The sequence below is a fragment of the Diadema antillarum genome, unplaced genomic scaffold (assembly GCF_040938485.1).
Source record: "Diadema antillarum isolate AM-2024a unplaced genomic scaffold, OU_Dant_1.0 seq00000531_RagTag, whole genome shotgun sequence".
NCBI lineage: Eukaryota > Metazoa > Echinodermata > Echinoidea > Diadematoida > Diadematidae > Diadema > Diadema antillarum.
In genome coordinates, this window is record NW_027271482.1 from 262,114 (window position 1) to 284,472 (window position 22,359).

General features: G+C 39.0%; 1 protein-coding gene across 2 annotated transcripts in view; it reads left to right on the forward strand.

Moving 5' to 3' along the window:
* The window catches only part of LOC139734523 (CCR4-NOT transcription complex subunit 2-like), a 243,407-nt gene that overhangs the window by 50,005 nt on the left and 171,043 nt on the right, over positions 1-22,359 (forward strand). The window lies entirely within an intron of this gene.

A 22,359-nucleotide genomic window follows, 5' to 3' on the forward strand; every position in this document is an offset into this window, starting at 1 on the left:
TGCGCGCTGTCCATTTGTTTTGTACAGGATTAGCACGCACTTTCCTGTCTGTTCAGCTAGGCCTCGTTTGGTATTATACAGGAGAATATGGCGATCACGAACTGGGTGTAAATTGTCTGAAATAGAGTCAAGTTTTCCCTGAGACTGAGCTAGTCTGGATCCTTCTGGAATAAAAGTCGGTTTTCCGACTTTTATTATTTTTCTCAAAATACTCCAAAACGACTCATCATTCTGGTAAATCGCATCAGCCAGGTAAGTTTCTTTGTAGACTCTTTCGATATATTGCAAGCAAATATGAAATGGTGCCAGACGGGTTCTCAAGCCCTTACCAGAACTGTTTTCACTTTAACAGGGCCTGTGGAAGGTGGGACCTTTCTCTTTAAGCTGTTGGTAAACGTGGCTCATGGGCAAGTCAGAAGGCAAAATTTCATCTTTGCTCAATATTGATATGTTTGGTATCATTTTGAAGCTTATGAGTTGAAGTTTTGATTTCCATGGAGGAAAAATGATATTATGTAAATTTATGCAAATTTCAAAGGCTTCATTTGCATAAATGTGAAACAGCGCTACGTATGGGACATTTATAAAAATTCATATTTATTCAAAGGAAAGCAAATGATATTTGATTAACATGTGGACATAAGAAGTTCATCAAATAGTTTAACTTGGTATGAAAATTTAGGGATTATGCAAATGATTATGCAAATTATCTCGTGTCCTATCATGAGATGTCCCATACGTAACAAATGGAGGTCATTTTTTTAGGTTTTTTCTGAAATTTCTAAGGTTATTTGAATACCCTTCTGGAAAGTTCTAATCTATTGTTTAGAGAAGTTTTATACCATAGAAAGAAAAAAAAATAGTAAAAGAAATATTTTTTTATTAGGCAATGAAATAATGTTACGTATGGGACAAATGCGTTATGTATGGGACATCCTCATACATATTGTATGTGAATGCATGTAGCTAGCTGGGAAGGTCTCTCAGTACACAAATGGTCAATCATCCTGAAGAAAGCATCCCAACTTTGCAGCTACCGTAAAGTCCCGTGTATAAGACGCACTATTTTTTTGTTGGAAAACAGAGAAAATCGGGGGTGCGTCTTATACACGGGTATGGTCGAATCATGGAAAAAAATCTGTCACATACACCCAATTTTACAAGGTCAACTTAGGGCCATGTGTGCCCATCGATGTTCGGAGGGTAAGCAATCACTAAAACTTACAGATAAATGAGCGATCTTTCAATCTGGACACACACAACAGCTGTAAATATGGGATAAACTTACATCGGCCTTGTGTAGTAACGATGTATCAATCTGGCCATAGACAACAGCTGTAGCTACCAATGTATATATCACTGATCAGTCTACCAAGCTACCCGGTACCAGAGTACCAACAGCCAACCTAGTAGCTGAAATACGCGATGTACAGGTATCATTACTAAATTACCGATATCGTAAGATTTATCAATGTAGTAGTATCAATAGCCATAGACAAAAGCTGTAAAATACGGAGTAGGATCGACACTATGTCACCGTAATGTGAACGATGTGTGAAGCATGCATGCATATCCAGGGCTTGACCTTAACTTTTTTTCTAGGAAGCCAGCCGGGCTCCTCAGGGACCTTTTTAGGGAGCCAAATTGAGTTTTAGGGAGCAACGTTTCCCTCAGTCACAATCAGCAGTAGAGGTCTATTACATGTATTAACATGGTGGAGAAGATTTCATTTAGATATAACAGGGAGGTGGGAAGAGACATGTATGCATTTCTCCACAGACACAAGCCTGAGATACCTTGTTCTTAGTCTCTTACGGGTTTTAGCACAGTCACAGTGTGTGTGTGCCTGTGCCTGCCGTGCACCTGCGTGTGTGTGTGTGTGGAGGTGTTTTGTGTGTTCCCTCTCCCATTCCCTTCTGTAATTTCTTACCCTGGTCTTTTCATATTGTGTTTCTTTCTCAGTTCTTCTTTTTTTTAGCTGCAAGGTCTGGGTTAGAGACATTCATGTAACGCCACATGTTGATTGATCAGCAGAGCTGCCAACTTTGGAAGCACAAATCCGTACTCAGCAGCTCAAAAATCCGTATTTTTCCACCAGAATTCATATTTTTTTTCCATCTCCCTCTTTTTGCTATTTTGAATTAAACTCGTCGACTTATAAGGCTTACAGGCTCTAAACATAACATTACGACACATGCCGAAGTATCGAGCTGGTCACCAGCACAATAAAGAATCCAAACTACGCAATGTTCAGCGTTGATTGATTGCTTTCTCGCAATGCGTGTGTAAAAGCGCATGTACTGTATGTACCTACAGAAACTTGCTGGGCTGGTTATGGAAGCTTCCACTATCTAGCAGGGGAGGGGGAATGCTTTCATCTTCTCAAGAAAGCTTCTGTGTGAGCGAATGCAAAACTCTGTTCGGTGTTTCCAACTATTGTTTACTATAAAACATAATCATGCGTTGTTTTCAGGCTTTTTCATATTACTGGATTTTAAACAGTATTTTCTGAACTTATTCCAATTTCTTTTACCCTGACTGGAATCGGAAAGTCTGCTATAACGATGATCGCAAAATGCCGCGCTGTGTGTGGTTGCGCCAATGTGCAAACACGTGGTTTCACTTTCAAGTTTAAAGGAATACGCCATGTGCTCCTGCCTAAGAGGTTACTGCAAGTTCGATGGATCGAATGCGCCATAGCTGAGCTGAATGGCTTGTTTACGGTAAACATGCAGTTTACATTCGATACGAAGAAGTCATTACGTCTTTCACGAGGAAAAACATACAAAACAAACAAGCAAAAAACACCTACGAACGAATGTTGATAGCCAAAACTTTGAAAAATAATAAGCAGTTATGATGAGCATTAACTGAAATCAATTGTCAATTGTCATGATTTTGCTGTCTAACCAGGTGATGACTTCATCTCATTGGACCTACTCGTAGTGAATTTGTCTGGGCATACGGGACCTTTTAAGTATTTCTGTGATTGCCTTTTTAATTGACTGATTAATCGATCCTTTTTTTATTTTTCAGGGAACATAAGATATTCGATTAAGTACACTATTTTCAACTGTTTGATGTTATCTACTATACGCCAAAAGGCTATAGAATCACAATATCTTTGCAATGATTCCTTTAATTCAACTAATGAGCTGGTTCTTCGATAGGTATTTCCAGGATATTTACACGCTGTATATTCCAGCGCGCGCATTCTTTCGTCTGGCACGCACCTGGGTGTGGCACCTGCTTTTGTGGAAATTTCCACAAGGGGAGAGGGGTAGGTGGGTGTCAAGTTTCTTCGAGCCGAAGAGACTGCATGTATTCAGTATTTCACAATCTCTTCGCGGTAATTTATTGTCATTCGTGCTTTCCCCTTATTCTTTGCTGATATTGAACATTCAGATTTAACTTAACGAAGGTTGGTAGATCGTGGATCTTTTTGTTGTGAGGTGTATGTAATTTTTTTTTTAATCATTCTTTGGAGGGAAAAGAAGAGTAAGGGGGAAAGAAGAATAAGAGGAAAGTGAAATAAAACGAATGGCACGTACGCTCACCATTCACAGTAAGCCGTCTTTTTATACCAGCATAGTTTTCATCACCATCAGAGATCACTCAGATCATTTTAGCCTTTTCCCATCAACGTTAAGAAACACGCATAGTCCCTCGAGATAAACACCGAGGAAAATAAATAACAACAAAGTATCAACTCCTCCCAACAACACAAATATTTAGAAAAGACAACACAGGTCGCTTCGATTGGAAAAAGTATTGCTGCAAAGCGGAGAAATCGCTGTTACAAAAATAACAGTGCGAGACACTTGAAAGAATTACGTTTAAATATTTCAAAGTATAAAGAGAACGGATAAAGTGATATAAAGTGGAAGAAATCGTACGAAACGAGGTGTGAGAAATGACAGAAATAGAACGAGAAGTTTAGTAGTACGATTAGGCCCTCGCAAAAGTTTGCAGCACCAAAAGCTACGCGAAAATTAATACACATCGGAAACTCGGTATTGCGACGAGATCCTTGGGATCGTCAATAAACGATACAAAACAAAGGAAATTAATTCATTTTGACCGGAAAATAGTTTGTTATAAGTATTCTGTTATATGAGATCTCCTTTAATAGGCCTAGAAATACATCGAGTTTCCACGATACTCAGGAAAGAAAGTTTGAACGCTTTTCACCTAAACATACTGCAGTGCACATCAATACACGAACAGAAACTCACCTCTTTCTTGCAGAAAAATGATGCAATAACGTTACAAAAAACACACACAACACTCTAAAAATCATTTCGTACTTGGGAGGCAAGGGAAAAGCGGAAGAAGTAGAGAAAAAGAAGCAGATATTGCACAACGGAGCGCTTCTACCTCGACTCAAAACGAAATAGGGTACTGTTTACAGTGGCAGCTGGCTACAGTGTGTAGCTAAGCTACTATACTCACGCTCCCCAGCCGGCCACACATGGGGATACCACGGCGATCGATGTAAACATCCAGGGTCCGTAGGCGACAGGGATTCAGGCGCGCGAAGTTCCGTTCGGTGTACACAGTAAGCAAACAGCGAATTGCGTGTGCGCACACTATTCTATCATAGAAGCTACGAACACACACACGTTGGGTACACAGACAAAGACACACTTACATGCGGGCAACGAGGGCCGGCTGGAGAATGAAACATGTACAGTGCAGTCCAATTGCAGGGATAATAACTTCAGGCATCAGGGCTCGTTGCGCGCGCCGGGGCCGCTTGCGCTCGTCAGTTAAATGATAGTGTGAGTGTGTACGGCACATAAACTAAATTCTGTGTTGAAACGTGAGGCTATACAGCAAAAAAACTTAAGGAGCCAGCCGGGCTTTTTTCATACATTTCTAGGGAGCCCGTAGCGATACTGGGGAGCCAATGGTCCCCGGGCTCCTGCTAAGGTCGAGCCCTGATATCCATGGCGTTCATTTGCTCTTGATTCACGAGGCCAGGATCCATAGCATAGCTACACTGTAGCTAGCTAGCTAGAAAGCCTTTTGCAAAGGCAGCAGCTGCCACTGCAGAGAGGCTCTCGCAATGGACTCGCGTGCACACAGCGATCGGATCGGAGCGCGCTTGCCAAGTCCATTGCTCTTTGTGTGGGTGTGCTGAAATTATAGCGAGCTGCTTTTTGCAAAAGGCTCGCACTGTGCATACAAGCATGGTACAAGAGACACACATGTTACTTGTAATTCCTCCGGGCAAAACAACAGTGAGTGTAATTACCGTACGCACCGTACGTCTCGGCGTACGATCCCTCTGCTACACTTGTTGATGTTTTTCTTATTTTTCGTAATGAACCTTCCAGTCTGACATGCGTCAATATGCAAGACACCCTATGTATGATAGCAAAGATCGTACTGTACACTCATGAGTAGGATGATACATGTACATGTAGGCCTACCACGATTGAAAGGCGAAACAATAGCAAGTGAGTACTGAGACAAGTCTCGCATTTTGCGTTTTCCATATTTTGCCGATGTCTGATGAATACCACTAAAAGAAAGTTTAAAAGGAAACAAAAAATAAAGCAAATACATGCTGCATTCTAGGGAAATTTTGAGCTTAAATAATATATTTGACACGCAATATTTGCGTGGAAATTTTCGTGTTTTTTTTTTTGTTTTTTGTTTTTTTTTAGGTCCGAAAATAGGGGTGCGTCTTATACACGGAACTTTACAGTACTTTTGAGTTATAGACACTTGAAACAATGCATGTACTTGATTGAACAATTTTCAGAAAGGGGGAGGGGGAGATGGTAAAATACACAATGAAAATCAGCATTAAAGGGATGATATAGTTTTTGTAGAAATGGGGATTCAGTTTTCAACATTTTACGAGATGATTGGAAACCAATCACTCAGTATATGAATTATTAAAGAGCATACAATTCTAAGACTAGAGGAATTCAAAGTTTATTTGATGGAAATCCAATTTGAAATGACTGAGATATCAAAAAACAAACAAATACAAAGTAAAATGAAGTGGTCCTAATAAAAAATGTGACCCACCTTTTGTTTGGACACCACATTTCTGGATATCTCAGCCATTTCAAAACAGATTTTTGTCATGGTAACTTTAAATTCCTCTTGGAATTGTAAGGTATTATTAAAATATTTCATAAAAGAAGTGCTAATTATCTTGTAAAATATGAAATCAGAATTCCCATCTGAACCAGAGCTATGATTTAAAAGGTACTGAAACCGAATACACAAGCAGATTGAAAAAATTGCAGTTCAACTACTAGTACTGTTCACCACACAATGTAGAGCTCTAGCTATGTTGTAGCTGCATTGTATAACACATGTATGTGATGATAATGAAGATGTTACTTCAAATTAGTGTTGTTTTTTTTGTATCATTTTTTTTTTTTATTGCAAGTGATAAACAAATTGTCCTTATTCAGTTTTCAGTAGTAGCCACGACAAAATTCACGGGTATACTTACTGAGGTGTGACTCGAATCAATGACCTGATTGCTAGATAGACATCTATATATCTACTCGATTACTGGGGTTCCATGCAGCAGGTTTTGGGTATTTATTAAAATTAATATTTCTTGTGTCAAGTTGTTTTTTATTGAAACTGAATGGCAAACTGCCCTTCATCAATGGAAGTAAACACTTCAATACTATTCAATTTTTAGTAGTAACTATCCTGATAAAAATACTGGTCATAAAAATATAGAATATGATTAAATATGATTATGATGGTAGATATTTGGGGAATATTGTTCCCTTGACAATCTGGATCAGTATTTGAGTAATTTCAACTGATTCTACCTAAATAATTATGCAAATATTTGTTTATGGGAATTTTGCAAAATTATTTTGCAAAATACCCATAAACATGGTTGTCAACACACTAAACGAATGAGGGACAAAGGGCATGCATACTCAGGTTGGTCATAAAAATATAAAAATATGATTGAATATGATTATGATGGGAAATATTTTGGAATATTGTTTCCTTGACAATCTGGATCAGTATTTGAGTAGTTTCAACTGATTTTACTTCAATATTATGCAAAATACCCATAAACATGGTTCTCCACACACTAAACGAATGGGGGGACAAAGTGTCCCATACGTAACTGTCCCATACGTAACACGTCATGTCTGTTTTTAATTAGAACCTGTAATTAGAGCTTTTTGCCTCATGACATGAAACTTACCTCTAATAATCGTGAGTGTTGTGACTTTCATCACAGTGAGTTACAAGTTGTAGAATGAAATACTTTCAGAGAGTTTTGAGGTTGAAAAAAATGTTCAAAAAAATAAAATTTTTCTAGTCCTATACGTAACGGCACATATTTTCTCTTCTAGAATATAATTGTGTAAGTCATTTTTCTCCATTTTTTACATGATTATAAATACTTCTCCTAGATATCAATCAGCATGTGAAAGTTCAATATAATCAAAGGCCATTAACACTATTTCTCAGGTTATAAAAGTCTCTGAATGTCCCATACGTAACGCCCGTGTTATCTTGGACTTGCCCTCATCACAAAATCTCTTCATCTTTCCACCCTTCTCCACCTATCACACATATACACATGCACACACATACATGTACACACATACAAGCAAACACACATATTTCATAGGAATGATGATTCGACAAGTTTGGGACAATAAAAACATGGGCCCATTGGAAATGCAAATAAAGGAATCTAATCTAGCATTTTTACTATAAGCTATGAATGTTAACATGTACTATGATGGTACAGTGCACTCCGTTATAATGAACACGGTTATAACGAAATTGTGGTTACAACTAAGTGAAAATTCAGGCCGCAACATTATTCACTGTATGTATTTTTATTGTTTAATATTTGTTCTGTTATAACAAAATTTTGATAGAACAAAAGAAAACTGCTGGTACCGAGAACTTTGTTTTAATAGGGGTCTACTGTTATTTAAGACAGCTAAGTTGACATTTGAGTTTCCTTTGTTTAACTTCTTTCCAGCTCTTGTATGGCATTTTTTCAATCCCGTGGTGAATATCTACCTGCGTATAGCGGCCACAAAAATTTCGCTGAACCGCTAAATCAGCCATGAATAAATTGGCTTTTACATTCATTGTGTGAATTCTACCGAGTCCTAGCTTAGTCACAATAACACAGACATGATTGGCAAATTGATGCAGCTCTTCGCCATGAAATGCCATTTTACCACTAACTTGACTAGATTAGATCTAAGCTTCAGTAATGCCACCCAGAGTAGATGCAAAGGCAAAGACAGCTCCTAATAACATCTTGGAATTTTACCAAAATGCCAACTAATTAGTGTTTAAATCCCTTTGAAAAAGGACAATAGGGTACTTGCCTGGGTATTGTTTGTTGTTAACGTAAGCTTCACACATCAATCCTCTCAAACTCACTCATGAACCCCATTCATGCAAACCGGTACAAACCAGAGCAGTTCCTAAGGCCCGAAATGTTATTTTTTAGAATCAAAAGAACAGAAGTAGGCAAAAAAAAAGAAAATTAAGTAAACAAGAAGCCCCATGATATAGATGCACATGCAAACTTATTTGCTGGTTGTTTTAAAAAAATAACATGCGGTATTTTTATGCCTCCGCCTCGAAGTGGTGCCGGAGGCATTCTGTTTTCGGGTTGTCCGTCCGTCCGTCCTTCCGTCCGTCCGTAATGAATTTTGTGGACAAGGTAACTATCAAAACCTGTTGAGGTATCCTAATGAAACTTGGCATGTGATGTGTATTAGGGGGTGAAGTTGTGCCTATCAACTTTTGGGTGCACATGGTCAAGGTCAAAAGGTCAAGGTCAAATACATAAAATTTCACTATTTCCACCATATCTATTGAATGCCTGAAGATATTTTCTTGAAACTTAGTGTATACATGTATTACCCAATTAAGATTCTCTGGTGAAAGTTTGGGTCATGAGGTCAAAGGTCAAAAGGTCAGGGTCAAATACATAAAATTTCACTATTTCCACCATATCTATTGAATGCCTGAAGATATTTTCTGAAACTTAGTGTATACATGTATTACCCAATTATACCTCATATTTATGCAATGCCGGCAGGGTTATTTTTTTTTTTACACTTGGTGTATGCATGTGTAACCTAATAGAAATTCTCTGGAAAGTTTTTTTTTTTAACTTCTTTTATTGCCTCAAAGGTCAAAAGGTCAAAGATCAAGTGAAAGTGCTGAACTAACTTTTTCCTCCATATCTCGGAAGTGGCTCAAGTTATCTTGAAACTTAGTACATATTATGCATGTTCTACCTGAAAGTGATTATCTTATGAATTTTAGGGTCAAGGGCCAGATGAAAATGGTAACAATTTACTATTCAATTCAGAAATTGCACTTTTTCTCCACACCTGTACCTTGAAAATTACTCAATGCCTAAATGTATGAATGGGTCAAAGTCAAGTTAAAGTCCTTAAATCCCTAGATACATGCTCTCCTATTCATCCAATTAAACCTAGGTCAAGGAAGGTGAACATTCAACACATTTGTGACAAACTTGTCATTTCAATATTTTGCCAATTTTGTGAAAATGTAATCACACATTGTCCACATGTACTATCTAGACCTATTGGGAAAATCATGCATTATGGCGGAGGCATACCAGTCGCCAAAGCGACATTTCTAGTCTATTATAAAATGCAAGTATTGAAATTCAAAATGGCCACCAACCTGTCTATAGTGGCCACCTGTCTATAATGGTCACTTTTGTTGTTTACCTTGGGTGGCCGCTATAGACAGGTTTGACTGTATGTGTCGATCACGGGCAACCGTTATGATTTATCTTTCATGTATAAGCTTACGTTCCACACTCTTCATTCGTGGAGATGTATATCTGCATGGTTAAAGGCGCTGTCTCTTTCGCCAGAGACATATTAAAGTTTTGACTCATGAAGTTTTGAGCCCCACAGGATGCAGAACAAATTAAGATAGTTTTTGTTTTATTTTTCGTCCAGGTATAAATCGCATTGTCATGTAAATGCGCACACAAACTATTTCCCTTTGTTTTGTATTGGAGGCCTTATTGCTTCTACATTGTACTGGTGCAAAATTTAACAGGCTTTTCTGTAAGAGCTCTCCCAACTGATCATATCATGTAATGTTAAGATTAGACATAGCCATGTTGGCATGCAAAAGAGGGTCAAAGTTAATGTTAAGTCAAGATGATCTTTGAAACACTCTATTGTCATGTTTCAAATTGTTCATGTCGAGGACCACTCGGTAAATACGCTGTACTCAGAAAGCCTGTAAATCGACTTACTCGCACACGCATGGAATTTCAGTTTGGTTTGCATGACAGAAACAATAAGATCTGAACTATGTATTTAGTTACAAAAAAATGATACCTCACAAACATATATCTCAATATAACTTCAAGTCGCTATATTACATTCTTTTCATTGTCAATCACAGGTGACCTATATCTGATGACCCGCAAGCATATCACCTAACTCGTCTTCAAGTGACGAGTTTCATATCTCATTTACCAGCACATTGTTTCATTATGTATATTTGTGTACTTTGTTTCTTGTATGTTCTTTATTGTTTTTGGAGCTATTTTGATGTTATGTTGATTTGATGTAAAGTGTCACAATTCAGCCTTTAGTTGCAATGACGTTTTTATCAAACAATTTCAATCAATCAAAAATCAAAATGTATTTTTTTCAGCAACTCATTAGATAGTCTACCCATGGATATTACCTTAGATGGCACAATCCTGGAATTTATGCCGACATTTTTAGGATTAACCATAGACAATAAACTTTCTTAGAAACCTCATATTGACAGAGTTTGTCATACCATTTCCAAAAACATTAATAAAAGTAAAATATTATTTTCTGTCGTCTTCTCTTCTAATGTTGCATTTTACTTTGCTTTACCTGACTTAAAGTGGGTCTGCACTGGAAAGAAACATGTCTAGCGCCATCATAAGGCTCATTTTTCTCTGTGGTGCCCAGCATTTCTCCCATAATGCCGAGCGGCGTGCAGCAATTAACCCGTTCCATACTGAATTCTGATATCCCCATAGACTTAACACACAGATCACCAGGTTCCCGTAAACGTAGGGGATGGCCTAGCGGTTCGGTGTAGAAATGGCAGAGGTAAAAATGGCAGGGGTAAAAATGGCAGAGGTAAAAATGGCAGAGGTGAAAATGGCAGAGATAAAAACGGCAGAGGTAAAAAAGGCAGAGGTAAAAATGGCAGGGGTAAAAATGGCAGGGGTAAAAATGGCAGAGGTAGAAATGGCAGAGGTAAAAATGGCAGGGGTAGAAATGGCAGAGGTAAAAATGGCAAAAGTACAATGTCAGAAGTAATGAGAGCGATTTCGTCAGATATAAACGTATGAAGAGGTTTTGAATGATAACCTAGCCAGAGCAAACTGTATTTATCGCATTTTCAAATCCAATTTGCAGGTTTGAAGAATATTGATTAAATTATGTTTTAAAGAGATGAGAGCACTCTCATTATTCTGAGTTTGATTCAAGTGCATTTGCGTAATCTGTCTGTGTGCAGAGAAATAATAAACCAGCTAAGAGCCTAGTAGTCCTATGGGAAATTATTTTATTATTCAGTATTATTATGTTTTCATTACTATTATTATTATTATTATTATTATTATTATCTATCATTATAAGGGGGTTCCAACAATGCTGCAAAGCCCTTAAACAGTATAATCCTACGTTGTTTCGCCCAATGAAGTTATCACACATACACACACACACACGAACCCACTTTTGGTATAAACATATACACAGATATACATACTCTCACATACACACTCTTACACAAACGAATTCCGCTCACGTCCAGGCTAGTATATTGTCATTATTTTTCATTTCTTGAACTGTTTAGTGTAAAGAAGTGAAGGAGACATAGTCGAAGCAAACCGCTAATTTTTCACCTGTTCAATATGATTTTCTCACATTCAGGTTTCGTAGGAGCCTATTTATCTCACAAGGCCTGATCACGACATAATGTAGAAGTAAAAATACAAAACGCAAAAAACAAACTACAGCAGATGTATCGGCAGACATAAGTAAGCTCTTGCAAAATATTTTATTACATTGTTCAAGTATCACACGGAGCAAAAACAAATAAGCTCTTGCAAAATATTTTATTACATTCAAGTATCACATGGCGCAAAAACAAAAATCTCGAAGTTTAATGAAAACGTTGTGGTTACTTTACAAACTTATGCCCATTAAAACTGGAGACGAACTTTAGCAATAAACTGTTCTAGTGAGAGTAAAAACTGATAGTTTGCCATGCAATTTCTTTCAATCATTATTGAACGAATCCGCAGGCGAAAAAATGTAAATATTTAATGCCTTTCAAACTTAGCTGTTGCTCCAAAGTCAGATTCCATTATGTTATCAACATGGTGTGTTGCTAAAGATTGGTAGATTCAGCCACCAAAAATGATGTTGTTCCCTCGTTATACAACAACAGTAAGAAAATCCAATCCAATTCCATCCCTGAGGTAGATTGAAATCACCGCCTATGACTACCATATGATCGCGATTCAATTTACACAGGGATCGGTGAAGCTCTGCAAGACTCTCTTTGCATGTGCCGCGGGGAGAAATGTAATACTGCCCTATTAAATTTCTCCCAGTGGTAACGGAAACCAAATGGAAACAGTAAAAGATCCGTGCCAAAAATATTATTTTTCATACCTGCATGTCTGTTATCAAGCAATTTTATTTTCAGAAGTTTACACACCTTTTGAAATACTTATTAATATAGTATAGTGTAACAAGGTTTTCAACATTCATGGATGTTGGCGTACCTTTCACGCATCATTCACCTGCACACACACACCGGCAGTCATTGAAAATCAAAGTCCCATTCCACACAAGTCGTATGTGAACCTTGGTGTCCGCTGGACTTTTATTCAGCTGAAAATGATGTGTACAGTTGGAGTGAAATGATTCTTCACTCAATGAGCTACTTGAAGATGTCGAGTTGTAACTAACTATTTTGGGGTCTTGCACCCTGGTTTTGTTTCAGGCTCTCAAGCTTCATGCATATGATTATTTTACTGAGTCCGCCCCTCTTGGAAACCAAATTAAAATGTAACATTAAATATGGCACATAGATGTCCCTCCCCTTGCCGACACAATTAACCAATCATATAGATGACCATTGGTCATCTGATGTCTACCAGGAACAATTTGTTATTATAGACATTGTCTCCCAAAATGAAGCTTCTCAGCAATTTCAGCATTTCTCATTTTCGAGAAAGACACTCATCAGCAGTTTGGCTTCTCTTCTACTTTGGATGGTCTGCCTGGACCGATCTGCAGCTCTATGTCCAAGCACAATAATGTGCAATGAATATGTTATTAGTCATATTCATTATAGGCCCTATATTCCTTTAATATGCTTCGTCACAGACAAGAACCTACCACAGAGAGTCCAACCCCAAGCACCTTCTGATCTGGAGATTCTCCCGCCCGAAACCCCTAGCAAATGGGAGACTCCAAGTTGATGTGTGCGAACCACGAAGTTCCTAGGTTCTAGATGTTCTCTGGTGCTATCTAAGGCTAATTTTTTTCAACATACGATAGCAATGAGTAAGAAATCCTTTCCACCGGGAGACACAGAGCCAGGGCGGGAGAAATGAAATCTTCGGCGGGAGAACGGGAGATTCTGCAAGAATGGGATTTCGGCGGGAGATCTCCCGTCGAAAACGGGAGAGTTGGAGTCTCTGCTACCAGATCTAAAGTGAGTTTGATATTTTACTGACAAGATACCTGTAGAGCTGTATAGTGGTTAATATGTCCATTTTCAGGTGTACCGAGGCTCATCTTTTTACTGATATAATTGGATTGTTGACTGGCCGAGCGTTTTTCAAGTTACATGAGTGTCCCATATTTCTCCACATGTCCCATTTCTCCGCGGTCTCCCCCGTGCTTTATTTCAGGAGAAGAAGGCACTAAAAGCGCGCAGGGGCAGATCTAGGAATTCCGTAAAGAGGGGGCGCGTTTACAAAATCAAAGGGGGGCGCACGCACCTCTCCCCCATTCTTTTCTTTTTATTTCTTTTCTTTCAACAAAAAATAAAGGAGGGGCGTGCGCCGGTTGCGGTCCTCCCTGGATCCGCCCCTGAGCGCGTATTGCGAGAAAGGTGTCAGAAACATGAAGAAAAAAAAATCTCTGTCACTTTTACCTCGTCCTCTCACATTTCAACGACTAAATTTTTATCAATGGCATTTTTATCTCTAGCATTTTGACCACTGCCATTTTTACCTCTGCCGTTTTTACCTCTGCCATTTTTACGCCTGCCATTTTTACCTCTGCCATTTTTACCCCTGCCATTTTTACCTCTGCCATTTTTACCTCTGCCATTTTTACCTCTGCCATTTTTACCCCTGCCATTTTTACCTCTGCCATTTTTACCTCTGCCATTTTTACCTCTGCCATTTTTACCTCTGCCATTTTTACCCCTGCCATTTTTACTCCTGCCATTTTTACCACTGCCTTTTTTACCTCTGCCATTTTTACCCCTGCCATTTTTACCCCTTGCCATTTTTACCTCTGCCAGTTTTACCCCTGCCATTTTTATACCCCCACCCACACATAGTGTGTAGGGGGGGTATATAGGAATCATCCTGAGGTCGGGTGGCCGGTCGGTCGGTCGGTCGGTCGGTCGGGCGGGTGGTCGGGCGGTGGGTCCGTTGCAAAATCTTGTGGGTCAAACTCCTCTCTCATTTTTTGAGCAAATGACCCCAAATTTGGCATGTGTGACCGCTATCAAAGGTAGATGTGCAAGACACCTTTTTCGTTAGTATCGCATAATGCGTTGCCATGGAAACGGCATATTTTCGTAAAAACTTGTGGATCGAACTACTCTCATTTTTTGAGTAATTATCCCCAAATTTAGCATGAGTGACTGCTATCAAAGGGAGATGTGCAAGACACCTTTTTCGTTAGTATTGCATAATGAGTTGCCATGGCAACGGCAAATTTTTAAAAAATCTAGCAAAATGTTGTGGATCGAACTCCTCTCTCATTTTTTGAGCAATTGACCCCAAATTTGGCATGTGTGACTGCTATCAAAGGTAGATGTGCAAGACACCTTTTTTATTAGTATCGCATAATGCGTTGCCATGGCAACAGCATATTTTCATAAAAACTTGTGGATCAAACAACTTTCTCATTTTTTGAGCAATCAACTTCAAATTTAGCATGTGTGACCGCTATCACAGGCAGATGTGCAAGAGACCTTTTTCGTCAGTATTTCATAATGCGTTGCCATGGCAACGGAAGATTTTCATATAAATCTTACAAAATGTTGTGGATTGCTCTAATCTCTTAGTTTTGTAGCAATTCAGTTTGAATTTGGGATATGTGATCAATGTAATGTATATTTGTGCAAAACACATTTGATGTGTGTGGTGATGAATCTGTTGCCATGGCAACAGAATTTTTTTTACCAATCATACAAAAATGTGTGGATTAGCCAACTCCTTCAGTTTTCAAGCATTTGGCTTAAAAATTGGCACATGTGACCACTATTGTATGTAGATGTGCATACTTACTACTTCATCATTTTTTATCAATGTGTTGTCATGGTAACAGCATAGTTTGAATGAAAGTCATACGAAAATATTGTGGATGAAGTTAACTCCCTCAGTCTTAGAGCATTTTACTTGAAATTTGGCACACATGACCACTTTAGTATATAGATGTGCAAACTTAATCTTTCGTCAGTGATTAACAATGCGTTGCCATGGTAACAGCATTTTTTTAACCAAAAAACATACAAAAATATTGTGAATTCAGCTAACTTTCTTTAGTCTTCAAGCGTTTAGCTAGAAATTTGGCACACATTACCACTGTGGTATGTAGATGTGCAAAGGTAATCTTTCGTCAGTGGTGATCAATGCGTTGCCATGGTAACGGCGTATTTTGAATGAAAATCACACAAAAATATCGTGGATTCAGTTAAATCCCTCTTTGAGCATCTGGCTTGAAATTTGGCACATGCAACCACTATATAGCATATAGATGTGCAAACTTAATCTTTCGTCAGTGGTGAACAATGGGTTGCCATGGTAACAGCAGCTTTTCACTAAAATGCATACAAAAATATTGTGAATTCAGGTAACTACCTCAGTCTTTGAGCATTAAGCTTGAAATTTGGCACATGTGACGACTATAATACGTAGATGAGCATACATAGTCTTTGGTCATTGTTGATGAATGTGTTGCCATGGTAACAGTATATTTTGAATGAAAATCATGCAAAAATATTTTGGATTCAGTTAACTCCCTCAGTCTTTGAGCATTTGGCTTGAAATTTGGCACAGGTGACCACTATAGCATATAGATGTTCAAACTTAATCTGTCATTATTGTTGAACAATGCGTTGCCATGGTAACAACATTTTTTCACCAAAAAGCATGTGGATTCCGCCAACTCCCTCGGTCTTTGAGCATTTAGCTTGAAATTTGGCACACCTGACCACTATGGTATGTAGATGTGCAAACTTAACCTTTCGTCTTTGTTGATCATTGTGTTGCCATGGTAACAGCATAGTTTGAATGAAAATCAATTAAAAAATATTGTGGATTCAGGTAACTCCCTCAGTCTTTGAGCATTTGGCTTGAAATTTGGCACATGCAACCATTGTAGTACGGAGATATGCAAACTTTGCATTTCATCATTGTTGAACAATGTGTTGCCATGGTAACAGTGCATTTTGAATGAAAATCATACAAACATTTCGATTAGATCCTAACTCTCTATGTTTAGAGCATTTTGGCTTCATATTTGGCACATGTTACCTCTACATTACCTAGATGTGCAAAAACTCTTTTGTCAGTGTTGAAAATGTGTTGCCATGGTAACAGTATATTTTGAATGAAAATGATACACTAATATTGTGAATTGAACTAAGCCCCTCATCCTGTTAGCATTTGGCTTGAAATTTGGCACATGTGATGGCTATGATATATAGTTGTGCAAAACTTCATTTTTTCCTTAATATCCAACATTGTGTTGCACCATGGTTATACAATTTTTAATAAAAACCATAGAAATCATCAGTTTGGTAGATTGGTAGATACTTTATTTTCTGCAAATCAATATATACATAGATTGAATAATCGTAAACATGGGAAACATACAAAGTATATTTGAAACAGAGGCGTTTGACTTGCATAAACAACGATATAAAAGGAAATTAATGATATTATACAGTATGCATGTCTATGCCGCTGGGATTACAATAACAATATTATATTTAAGAAGTGATAATGCAGAGGGCCGCCATTGTAAGCATTGCTTGAAGAGATGGCCGGCCCGAGGAAAAGGTAGGTAGGTAAATTGGTAAACAATACAAATTCTGCTGCGAAGATAGCAGGGGAAAATAAACTCTGATGTGTGATGGTGGTGAATGTGCGTGCGAGTGCTTGAGAGTGCACAGGGGCAGATAGGCTGGGATTTGGAATGATAAAATTGGTTTGCTGGAAGAGGGAATGACTTACGATGTTGCTACTATCGGGAGACCAACATAAGTCATATAAATTATTCATGCTTAATTCGTATTTGAAGTATACTTTGATAAAATATGCTTCCTTAAGTTTGCTTTGAATGAAAACAAGGAGGCACACTGTTTCAACTCCTCAGGAAGAGTGTTCCATGTATCCGGACCGTGATGTCTAATCGACTTTTGAGCAAGTAAAAGCTTTGGATTACTTAAATGAAAATCATGGGAACGACGGGTAGGGTATGAGTGAATGTGATCATTAGTTACTAGGGCATTATGGAAAAATGGTAATAAATTTCTAATGTGTTTATACATAAATATAGCAGTTAGGTATGAATGTATATCATGGGCCTTAAGAGTTTTTAGGCGATAAAATATGGGATCATATTTATCTTGCTCACTCAGTTTTTGAGCACTTGACTTGAGATGTGGGACATTTGACTAACAGTGAGCAATACATTTATTTACTGTTGGACAGTGCATTGCGTTGGTAATTTTTTTTTTTTCATTAAAGAGTTTTTAAAAAATCCTGGTTGAGCTAATTTCCTCAGTTGTGGGTGGGGGTATATTAATCACAATGAGTGATAGTTCTAGTTACCCCTGCCATTTTTACCTCTGCCATTTTTACCTGGCACCGGCCTAGCAGGGCAGCAGCTCACTTCGATCCCGCACTATCTTGCGCAGTCCAGTGCATACGCACGCATATGTATACCACATACCATAGTACCATTGTATGTACCATTATACGTTGTCACTTATCACTTCACGATCTGTTCAGTGCTTTCAAACACTGTCTTCAACACTCAGATCGTTTATTCTGATCGTTGTGTCGATTATGTCGCGGATACGACTTGGTAACTGCTGGATCCAGTGGGAGGAGATGCGAGCTGCGCTGGTGGAAAGCGAGTAGGTCATTGGACTGAGTGAGTGGTTTGTCGTGGATCTCTCTCACGACAAGTAACCCGTTCCCTCGCGATCGGCCGAAAGATTGAGGCCGCGCCGGGCGGGCCGGGCTGGGCTCTCGGTACCCCACCATATTATGCACTGCTTGTGTGTGTTCTCACGGCTCTGCGCACAGCTGCTGTGAGATTGTGCGCTGACCGGCAGGCGGCGATCAGCCACAGTATAAAATAAAATGTAACCACAGAACTAGAGTTCTGTGGATGTAACCCGGCCACCAGAAGTTTTGATAGATGGCGCTCTTTACAAAAAAAGTTGTGGCATCAAAATAATGGCTATTGCAGACCGGCTTTAAATTCTTCTTGTATTTTGGCATGGGTTCACACACGTATACAACATTCAATGACAATTTGATTGTTCTGATCTAAGAAATTACATTTTCGAGTTCAGAGACTATTGTATGAAACAAAATTGTCGGAGTATAAAAGGAAAACTTTTGAGTCATCTGCAGACAGTAAGTTCGGAGGAGTTTTGAATGTCATTTATAAAGAGAATGAATAGTAATGGACAAAGTCAGCTGCCTTGTGGGACACTGCAAACTACATCTTGTTTGGAAGAACAGCAGTTATTAATCGGAACATATTTTTTGCAATTCTTAAGGTACACTTTACAATGTAGATCCTGAACTACTCCAAGGCCTTCCCACATATGCCATAATGACACAATTTGTAAAGAAGTATGTTGGTGACCAATAGTGTCAAAGGCCTCTGAGAGGTCCATAAACACACCTGCTGTATGTTACAATTTGTCTAAAGCTTAATATTAACAGTCTGAGATAAACTACTTTTTAAAGCAATTTAGAAATAGATTTTTACAGTAAAATTGGTCTGTGAGTGTCCTTTCTTAATCTCCCCTTTTGTCGAGCCCACCGGAGGTGAGGGGAGACTATAAGGGATTGCCTGCGGAGTCTGTCCATCCGTAACGCTACAAAACTTCAATAACTCTCTACTGAGTACTTCAATTTCAATCAAACTTGGAGGGAAGAGTGGTTGTACAAAGTTACACATTTTACCAAACATGAAGGTCACCTCAAGGTCAAAGGTCATAGGCAGGGGTCAATGAACTTTAGGACCCAATGTTAAAGTTTTTATGGTGCGTTTAAATTATGGCTCATAACTTTTGATGTATGAGTCCATTTATGACCAAACTTGGATGGTAGTTGTCCCTTTGGGAGTTGAAGGTCACCACAAAGTCAAAGGTCATAGGCAGGGGTCAATGAACTTTTAGGGCTCAATGTTAAGTTTTCACGGTGCATTTTGATCATGGCTCATAACTTTAACCCCTATTTCCGTTTGAGACCAAATTTGGATGGTAGATGTCCCTTGGGGAGTTGAAGGTCATCACAAGGTGAGAAGTCACAGACAGGAGTAAACAAACTTTTAGGGCCCAATGTTAAGTTTTTACAGCACATTTCAATTATGGCTCATAACTTTTGATCCCTATGTCTGTTTGTGACCAAACCTGGATGGGAGATGTTCCTTGGGGAGTTGTTCCAAGTTCATCACAAGGTCAAAGGTCAGTGAACTTCCGGGAGTAGAAAAACATTGATTTTTTTCTACGCGAATGGGCTTAACACATTTTGGCACTTGCCTTGTTAAGATTAGATTATCCAAGGGTCTTTTATACATTGTATTCAAGAAGTACCATGTTCAAAATTATTCATACCCTAGGCTAACTGAGTCCAATATCTCTCTTTAGTAGTCAATAGCATGGCCTTTGTTCTTCATGACTGCTTTTAGACGATTCTTGTACGAGTCCACAAGCTTCCTACATGTCTTCTGTGGGATGCTGGCCCACTCTCTTTGGCAAAAGCGTCAAGTTGGGTCAGGTTTGTTGGGGTCCTAGCCATCACTCTCATATCCAAATCTCGCTACAAGTGACTTTGACTTGGCCATTCCAGGACATCAGCATCATTGTCCTCAAACGACTTCTTCACTATATTGACGGTATGCTTCAGATCATTGTCCTGGTGGTATTTCCAGTTGTACCCAAGTTTGAGTTTCTCAGTGGGCTCTTTCACATTTTCGTCACGGATCCCAACATAGTCCTCCTTTCTCATGATTCCTGGGACCTTGACGAGGTTCCCTGTGCCACTGGAAGTGAAGCATCCCCAAAGCATGATGTTTCCACCACCATGCTTGACGGTAGGCACAGTATTCTTTGGCTTGTATATCCTGTCTCCCTCCAGATGTATGTGGTATCCCAATGGCCAAAGAGCTCTAACTTCATCTCATCAGACCACAGGATGGTTGACCTAAAAGAGGGATCTTCCTTCAGATGACCTCTAGCAAAAGCTAGTTTAGCCTCCAGATGTTTCTTCTTGAGCAACGGTGTTTTCCTAGGTCTACGCCCATGGAGACCTCCTCTGTGCAAGACTCGCTCGATGGTGGAGCGTGACAGCTTTGTCCCTGCCAGATCAAGCATTTCCAGGAGAGCTTTGGTTGTCCAGGGGTTGTTGTTGACCTCTCGGCAGATTTTCCTAGCAAGTTTGGAAGACACCATGCACTTCTTGCCATGCCCACTGGGCCTCACGCTCCTTTTCCAGGCTCCCATAGAAACCTGTGTTAAATGCAGCATATTCCATAAATCATTAAAAATCAATCGAATCGTAGAATTTTTTTAAATTGAAGCAGATGAAGGGAAATTTTTTCTGCTTTCAAGCAAACAACATATTTTGGGATGTTTTCCAGCTCTAAAAAAAGTTAAGAGCCTCCATACGAGACTAGTCCTCATGTCGTCAAGCAATGTCAAACACCACCAAAGGTGGCAATTTTCCACTTGACTGATTTTTAATGATTATTTTTGTAAAAGATAACATTACCTTATCTTTGTATTGCCTTCCCTGTAGGCAATGCGGGAGTTGACTTAGGAGTGTGAGGCCTATAGAGCAGTTAAGTGCTTCCAAACACTTTTTTAATGCTGTCATCTTTTAGAGATATTAATTCCGACTGCAACGATATAAAACTTTCTACATTTCATGCTTGTTTTCAGCAGAGTGGACCCCATCAAGCTACAATGCACAATGTACTGAAATCCAATCAATGCACCCTTACTGGCATTATACCTTGGGTTCGGTGAAATTGGATGTAGGGCCCATATAGACAATAATTCAATGGCATTCATTCAGTCCAATTTGAAGGTTTAAATGCTGGATACCCTGAAAACCTCCGGAAATATCAAAATAATTATTCATAACACATTTCAAGGTAAATATTTAAGTTCAATGAGCAAGAAAGGAAAATTCAATTTCACTATTCCATGGAGCATTTGAGCCCACCACCAGGCCATATGATGTACATTTACAATATAAATCAATGTAAAACTCAATATAAGGTAGGGATTAGAGTTCACAAAGGTTAGTATGAAGGATAGAATGGGATGGGATGTGAAATGGGAGGGGGGGGGGTGTCCAGGACATGCCTACAGAATAAGTAAACTCTAGGGTATAGGCCTACGGTTAGAACGAGGGGAAGGCAGGGTGAGGGTTAGGGCGTAAGTTACTCAGTCTAGACTCGAGTTCTCGCTAGCTTAGACTGGGTTAAATTTGGGTCTAGTTCATAATTACTAAGCAGCTAATGTTAAATTTGGGGTTAGAATCTGATTTTGGGCTGAAATCTAACTTTGGGTCGGCAATGGATTTAACTTTAGGGCTATGGTTAGGGTTAAGGGCAAGGGCTACCTTAGAAATAGGACTACACTTGTTTACTAGTGGTCTGACTTACCCTTTGAAGAATATTTCCAAATTTGAGCTAGCAAGTACCATGGCAGCAACCCCGGGAACCTTCCCGTACACTCTGCATGCCGTTTGCTGGTGAGAACATTGCATTCTAGCAGACGACTTTCATGCCCACTTTCTATCAGTCTCGCAGTAAAGGCCTC